Consider the following 8,796-nt stretch of genomic DNA (forward strand, 5'->3'; position numbering starts at 1 on the left):
TTCAGGGTAAAATATCTGCAGCCATACACGGTCAAAGTGAGGACAGTCCTGATGGCACACAAGGAAATACCTGGCCAGGGAAGTTTTCAATAACCAGTGTTAAACAGAACATCTGACAGTGAAATAGAAGCAGCTCACTGTGTATCACCTTAAGTTAGATGTAATTTTGTTGAAATTAGGATTGCATAATTTAGAAAGAAATAAAGCATCATAATTGTGTCTCAAGATATTTAAATAGAAAGCACACGTTGGGCTTCTATAGGTGTTACTTTAACAAATGTTATCATTTTCACAAAATTTATCTTTTGTCTTACCCTCCCCACCAAGATTACGCTTCCCAAATGACTCTGAGTTGTATCAGCCTATTGCTATTCCATGACATGACTGATAATCTATGGGTATACATTTCCTCAATTTAATCATGTCAAACTGAGCTATGTGTATTATGAAATGAAAATGGCTCCCAGGAAACACAGATTAAAAAAAATGCTCCTCTTCTTTCAGATAGCCTGCAGCATACAAAATTACTCAGCAAGTCACTAGGGATAGAAAACAAACAGGAAAAGGTTAAATCTTGCTTCAGTTGCCTGAGTCTACCCCTAAGAAATTATTTTTACTTATCAACCTTTACTTTGTCTCTTTCAGTAGCTGTTACCCAATTATGTTAGTAAAACTTGCAACTATTCTGCAAAAAGAAGTACAAAATATAAGCACTGGAGCCATCCCTCAACACACTTCTAATTGTGTGTTAGCTACTGCGTTATACACATTAAGGTATCTTATTCCAAAGACATTGAGTCAGCTTTAATTGTTTCTGTAGGGTTTTAGCAACACCCTCTGAAGCTAGACAGCAACTCTTTGATCTTTAGAACCCTCAACTGTGTGTCCTCAAACCTACAGTTAATCTGAATTAAGATTCAAAATGAGGGACTGATTCACATTTCAAATAAATCAGGCATTTTAAGATGACAGCAGCTAACTGAGTCCCTGGAATTAGTCACTGAAATAAGAGAAAATAAGAGAAGTAAATCTTATTAAAAAAAAAGAAGTCCAAGTTAAGTGTTTCTTATTTATTTTTTTAAAACACTCTGATATAGAATAGAATGGAATGGAATGGAATGGCATGGAATGGAATGGAATGGAATAGAATAAACCAGGTTGGAAGAGACCTTCAAGATCATCACGTCCAACCTACCACCCAACACCACTCAATCAACTAACCCATGTAACCAAGCACCCTGTCAAGTCTCCTCCTGAACACCTCCAGTGACGGCGACTCCACCACCTCCCCAGGCAGTCCATTCCAATGGGCAATCACTCTTTCTGTGTAAAACTTCCTCCTGACCTCCAGCCTGAACTTCCCCTGGCGCAGCCTGAGACTGTGTCCTCATAAGACCTCATTCTGTTTCACACTTAAACAAAAACGATCTCAATTCTTCCTGCAGTCAATGGATGCTATAAAGTATTCAACCATTCACATGACAGAAGAATTAAACAACTTCAGCTTTGCTCTTTAAGCACAGCTAAAAGAAGGCAGCATTCCAGAATTACACCAGTGCATTTCACATCAATACAGAAAATTCCAATATCACTGAAAAGTAAAACACAAGACTAAGTGTGTCTGGTTTTTTTCTTTACACAAAGGTGGTTTGATTTTCTCCACATTATTTTCAAAAGGAAAGGTTTCTTCACCTCCTTCCTCTTCCACTTCCCTAATTATGTTCCAGCACACAGCTACACACACATCATTTTTTAAATGTTTCAACCAGCCACATCTAGGTTTAAGAAAAGATGAAAAGGGACTAGTACAATGATTCCTGAAAGTTCACTAACATCACATAATACTCTTGCTTCACAAGGACAACACACAGAAGATGTGCTAGTCTGTTTAAATATATGTTTGGCAGCCCCAAAGAAAGCACACTCAGATACCAGCATTTAGAAATTAGTCTTGAAACAACTTTAACACAAGAAAGTTGAGCCTAAGAGCATCCTGCCACAATTTGACTCTTGAATCTCAGGGAACTCACAAACCCTCATCAGTGCAAGCAAGAGAAAGTTACTTAGACTTTATCAGGCAGCCACAAACTGAGCTCATGGCATGTGAAAGCACAAACTGAAACACTGAGGAACAAGGTCTGTTGAAGAGGATGCTTGGATATAGAGACACATACACGTACTGAGCTGAAACTGCAGAGCTGTTGGCCCTCTCTCAGTCAGGAACACAAGAAAATTCTCTCAACAAATGAGGAGACCACATCTACTGTCTTATACTGAACAACACGAAAAAGAGAAAAGCATTTATCTGATTAGAAGTTTAACACAGATAGGATCATACAATGCTATTAAAATGTAAATGCTTTGGAAGAAAGGAGGGAATACACTAACACTCAGCTCAGTGCATGCTCAGTCTTTCATCACCTTCACTGGAGGAGTATCCCAGAACTTCCTTCAGATGCATTTAATAGATCTGCACCTACTTAACACTAGTCCTTGTGTTGTCCTTTTTTACATGTACTAGTGGGACAGTAATCCTGAAATCCTCGACTTAGTGTCATCCCAGAGCCACCACTTGGCACTAATTTGTGCTACAGATGCCTTACATGCTCAGCACTAGCTGCAGACACCAGCTTTTAATCTGCAGAGCCATGCCAATAGAAAGTGTAGCCTTCAAAATTGAGACATAATCCCTTTATTTGGCAGTTACTGCTAAAATTCTGAGAAGCAGCTTCAAGTGCTCCTTTCTTATAGCTAGCTTCCCCACATTCCCCTCTCTATTTCAATACTGAAGCCTTATGAGCCTGACAAGTTGAAGATTGAACCCAGTTTCATTGGTCACAGGAGGTTATAAAAAACATTTACATGCTCAACATAGCAGTTGCATTATCAGTTACAGGAAACACTATTCATTGAGGCATATAATGTTTTGGGTTGGAAAGGACCATTTAGTTCCCAATCACTTACCATGGGCAGGGACACTTCCTACTAAACCAGGTTGCCCAAGGTTCCATCCAACCTGGCTTTGAATGCTTCCAGGGCTGCAGCCTCCACAATTTCTCTGGGCAATATGCTCCAGTGTCTCATCACACTAGTGGTGAAGAGTTTCTTCCTAATGTCTAATCCAAATCTAGCTTCTTCCAGTCTGAAGCCATTACCCCTAATCCTGCCCCTACATGCCTTTGTAAACAGTCCCTGTCTGGCTCTCCTGGAGGCCTCTTTGAATACTGTTGAATGCTGTTTTAAGATCTCCCTGGAGTCTGCTCCAGGTTGAACAACTCCATACTTACACATAACTGATTTCAAAACAATTAATGTTGAAGTTAGCACTGTATAGCTTCTTCACACAAGATAAAATAATTATTTTACTACACAGTGAGACTTTTGGGGATTTTCTGCCCTGCTAGCTGACAGTCAGGTGCTACAATTGCCTCAAGTTAATTGTGGCCTCAGAGTAAGGTTCCCGACTTCTGTCACTACTTCCACTACAGCTGTGCAAAGAATATCCGTGCAAATGTAGCTGCTTTGAGCCATGAGAGAGACTTAAACAGAAACCTGAAAAGAACCTGCAAGCACGTACTGTAGTCACTGTTCATCTTGTTGGTAATACAACATTGTCACTGACACCGAACCCTAGGATCTTAAAGGTCTATTCCAACCGAAACAATTTAAGATTCTATGGTTGCTAGGTTTCAGAAATAATTTCTTGGTGCAAATAGAAAGATTATCCACTACAGCACTGTTCTCAGTTACACTGCTAACTTTGGGCTCCCATGAAAACCAAATACTATCCTATTATTCGCCCTAAATTTTCTCATTTGCATTTTCCATCTCCAAATCTATTTCATGATGAACTTGTAAATTTTAAAAGTGTTATTGTCTACAGAAATAACCTGAAATGACCAAAAGAGTTATGCTAGATTACTTGCAAATTTCAATAAATACTAATTTCCATTGAGTAAATGACAGAAAAAACCCCACTACCACACAGGTTGCTTTTTCCCAGGGTCAAACTTCCTCCAGAATACAGGAGATTTGCAATCAGATATATCACTTCCTTATGGAAACACAAAGATGAAATATTCCTCATTTTACCCCTGGCCTCCCACTCCTGTTGTCATTTTATTAGACCCTTTACTGGGTAACACAGACACATTAGAAAGTAAACTCTGAACAGTTAGTTGACAACTACTCTATGATGTATTAATACAAATTTGAAAGAAAATCAGAATCAATTAATTTCATTTGTTCTTAATGACAGAACAAGAGGCAACACTTCAGGCTGTAGTAGGGTACATTAGCATCCCTACCAGAGAGAAAAATGACAGCCACCAGATCATAAACAAACTGCCAAGTGAAGTTACAGACTCATTATCACTTGAAACATGACACTTATCAGAGGAGCCAGAAATAAGAAATCTGTCTTGCCAAAATGGTAATGGCTTGTCCATAAATTCCAGGAGAAACACTCAAAAATTGAAATGGTTTGATTAGGTCACAAAAATTACTTGTTATTACAATCTGCATTATTTTGTTTAGTCTGTGATAATGAATGTGAAGAGTGCTGCAGTAAATGGCCTCCTGACAGATTACTCAACTGGCAGTGTAGTTAATGATTTTTTGGTGATAAATCTTCATTTCTTTCCTTCCTGCTTTGAAATTCATAACTATGGAGAATATAATACAATTTGTGCAGAAAATAACATTCCTTCAGTTGTGTTTTTTGTATGTATTTTCTATATGTGTAAACCAAACCAGTATCATTCGCTTCCCATTTACCCTGCTCTATACCTTATCTGAGGAAAGCCACCAGACTGCTGCAGTATTAAAGACAGCCCCAGGTAACCACTGAAGCTGTGGCTGCCACGGCCAGCTTCTACATGGTAGGCACTCTGTGTCAGGGAGCAGCAGGAGGAAGGAGTGCTCCTGAGGAGGAGGCAAGCTGACAGTGAGGGTGGTCCTGGCCACAGAGTGCTGAGCATCAGGCAAGAGTTCAAGTCAAGGCCATGCCAGGAAACCCAAACAAGTGAGGAGGAAAGCTGGTGGGAGCTGGTAGCACCATGACTCATCTGGGGATGGAGTTTGCTGGGCTGGCCTCTAATGGAGCTCTGGGGCCTTGGGGTTAGGACGCTCAATACCAACAACCAAAATGCATTGCTTCTGGTTTTGAAGGCACAAGGACTTTGTGAAATGCCATGCTGTACCTTAGAGCTTACATTCCGCTCTCAGTCTTAAAATCAGGTCTATTTACAACAGCCCACTAACTCTGTGAATAACACTATTTCAGTACTAGGCTAACATCTGTCAGCATGGCATAGCTATTACAGTACAGAGACGTGTTATGCTTGAAAAGAGCATCTCTGCAGAATTCTCCCACACTGGGAGGAGGTTTCCTGCATGTTTTAGTAAATGAAACAGAAATCTAAAAGACACAATATTAGAACTGTAAGAATGTAAACTTCAGTGACATGCATATGTTAATTTCAAGGGAAACAAATTAGGAAGGGCAGTAACTAGTACTACAGCAGTGACAAGCAGCACACTGCCTTTGCCCAAGTCTCCATAGTTTAGGAGAGTGAATATGAAGCCTAGACTTTAACCCTAAAACTCAGTTCTATTACAGATATCTCATGCCACACAATAAATGGTTTGCACATAAAAAAAAAAATCATCAAAATACAGGCATCAAAGCTTCAACATCATTCCCCTCCCAAACAGAAAAGTGATTGGCAGGTTGGCAAAGAATCAATCTCAGTCCAGCAGATCCATTCACTTTTGAAAGGACAGCCCAGAAAAACATTTGGAAAAGACCATGAAAAGAAAATACATGGGGAAAAAACCAAAAAAGGTAAAATGTTTTGCATAAAAAACTGCTAGCTGCAAAATACCAACCAAAGTTACAAGGATTGACAATTTAGCAAGGTTCATTTTTCTTCTTAGATATTAAAGTTAATTAAACTTGGTGAAGTCATGGAGTCATTTGTGACCCATCCTAAAAGCAATATAATCTCATCTGAAAAGCACGAAATTACTCTGCCTATATCTATTACTTCAATTCTTGATAACTACTATAGTCATTCAATAATCCAATTACTATAAATTACATTCCAGAAATAGGTCTGCACAATAGCCAAAATAGAAGAAGATTTGTGACATTGTCTGCACAACATTAATGGACCAAAAGAAACTTATTAGGGAAAACAAACACCAAAAAAACCCAAACAAACTTGCTTTGAATTCCCATGATACATGTCTCTGCTGCAGAATAGGACATTATGCTGTGTATATAGTTGCCCTAGTCAAATACAAGGATGGAACAGAACAGAATTAACCAGGTTGGAAAAAACCCTCAAGATCATCAAGTCCAACCTATCACCCAACACCATCTAATCAACTAAAACATGGTACCAAGCACCCCATCAAGTCTCTTCCTAAACACCTTCAGTGATGGTGACTCCACCACCTCCCCGGGCAGCACATTCCAATGGCCAATCACTATTTCTGTGAAGAACTTCTTCCTAACATCCAGCCTAAACCGCCCCTGGCACAGCTTGAGACTGTGTCCTCTTGTTCTGATGCTGGTTGCCTGGGAGAAGAGACCAACCACTTCCTGGCTACAACCTCCCTTCAGGTACTTGTAGAGGGCAATGAGGTCTCCCCTGAGCCTCCTCTTCTCCAGGGTAAACAACCCCAGCTCCCTCAGCCTCTCCTCATAGGGCTGTGCTCAAGGCCTCTCACCAGCCTCATTGCCCTTCTCTGGACACGTTCAAGAGTCTCAATGTCCTTCTTAAACTGAGGGCCCCAGAACTAGACACAGGACTCGAGGTGTGGCCTAACCAGTGCTGAGTACAGAGGCACAATGACTTCCCTGCTCCTGCTGGCCACACTGTTCCTGATACAGGCCAGGATGCCATTTGCCTTCTTAGCCACCTGCGCACACTGCTGGCTGATGCTCAGCCAGCTGTCAATACAGTCATACAGGACTTGTACAGAAAGATGTGCTTGCAATTTCCTTGCAGTAGCTATGTCTTAGCTGCAGCCAGGGAAACAAATGAAATTTTTTTTTCCCCTTTCTGATTGAAGGGATTTGCTGGAGGATAAGAGAGCAATATAGGCTTATGACAAGCAGTTTTCAAAAATGTGTGTGGCCTCTCCATACACAATAGGAGATCAATTCTTCTGCCACTTTCCCCCAATAAAATGAAGCTTTACATACACTGAGAGGAAAAAGTTTCTAGAGAGGAAATAAATATTCATAACTGCCTCCTATGTCATTTAGTGCTGTTTTGAACTTGACTGCTTGTTCCTCCGCATTTTTCATGTTACATCTTTGCTAATAAATAAGCCACATAATATATCCATATTCATGTTAATGTTAAACATACTACTCCTTAGTTACACAAGCAGCAAAAGCAAGTATGTTGGTGCTCATGAGTTAAATGAATGAGTTATCCCCAAGGAAGTCCACATCCATTACTCAAGGGGCCAGGACCACACAGGATTTACTGAAGAAAACAAACAACCACAAAACACAAACAACCCACCCACCAATCCAAACCAACCAACACCTCAAATAACTAAAGCACTAAAAAACCAAACAAGATCTAGGTGAGATATGCAATAAACCTTTGAAGTTGAAAAACATTTCTCCACATAATGTTTGAAGATATTTCAGCATGCATTCAGAAAATGTGAAGTACTGAAAGACAATTCACTCAATCCAAGTTTACAAAAACACACAAACACCCAACTCAAAAATGTAACCAGAACCTCTTTCTTTCAGTTTCTTCACTGGTCAGATGGGAACAAAAACGTCCTCCCACCTCACAGGGTACTCAGAAAGTTAGTATACCACTATTTACAGTTTATCCAGTATGCTGATAGATGTTAACAACTGTTAGCAGTTCGAACCACAATAACAGCACTGTGAAAGCTCTCTCTAACAGCGTACACAGTGCAGCCAACACTCTGTTTTTCCACTGGCTGGTTGAAAACAGCCCATCAGAAGGTACACCTGCCAAACTGCCATTTTGCAGCAACAAAGGTGCAGCAGCAAGAGGTGACGACAAAGATGTGACATTGCAAGGCTTTGATTCCATCACCATCTAGATAAGACTGCTTCTGTGGCCCTCAATGAATCAACTAACCCCTCCATGCCACACATCTCCCTAAGAAAGTCAGCACTGCTTTAGATGAAGGAAGTGCTATGGAACTTGCCGCTCAGTCTCTGGGCAGTATGTTTATAGCGCTGATGATAACTGCCGATGAAAAAAGCTACTCTAGATATACTTTGCACATTCCCACTCAAGGGAAAAAGTTTTCCCTCAGTTCTTATTCATCCAGAGACAAAAGTCTCATATAAGACTCATTCAGCATAAGCTGGACAAGGTGGAGAGACGGGTGGGAAGAAACTTAATGAAATTCAACAAGGGCAAGCATAGAGTACTGCACCTGAGGAAGAACAACACCAACTATCAGTACAGGTTAGAGCCTGACCTGCTGGAGAGCAGCTCTGGGGAAAAGAACCTGAGAGTCCAGGTTGACCATGAGCCAGCAATGTGCTCTTGTGACCAAGAAGGCAAATGGTATCCTGGAGAAGAGTGTGGCCAGCAGACCAAGGAAGATTCTCCTTCCCCTCTACTCCACCCTGGTGAGGTCTCATCTGGAATACCGCATCCAGTCCTGGGCTGCATAGTTCAAGAAGGACAAGGGACTAATGAAGAGAGTCCAGCGCAGAGCCACTAGGATGATTAGGGGACTGGAACATCTGTCTGAAAGGAGAGGCTAAGAGAGCTGGGG

The sequence above is a fragment of the Melanerpes formicivorus genome, unplaced genomic scaffold (assembly GCF_026170545.1).
Source record: "Melanerpes formicivorus ecotype bairdi unplaced genomic scaffold, bMelFor1.0.p_v2 SCAF_25, whole genome shotgun sequence".
Taxonomy (NCBI): Eukaryota; Metazoa; Chordata; class Aves; order Piciformes; family Picidae; genus Melanerpes; species Melanerpes formicivorus.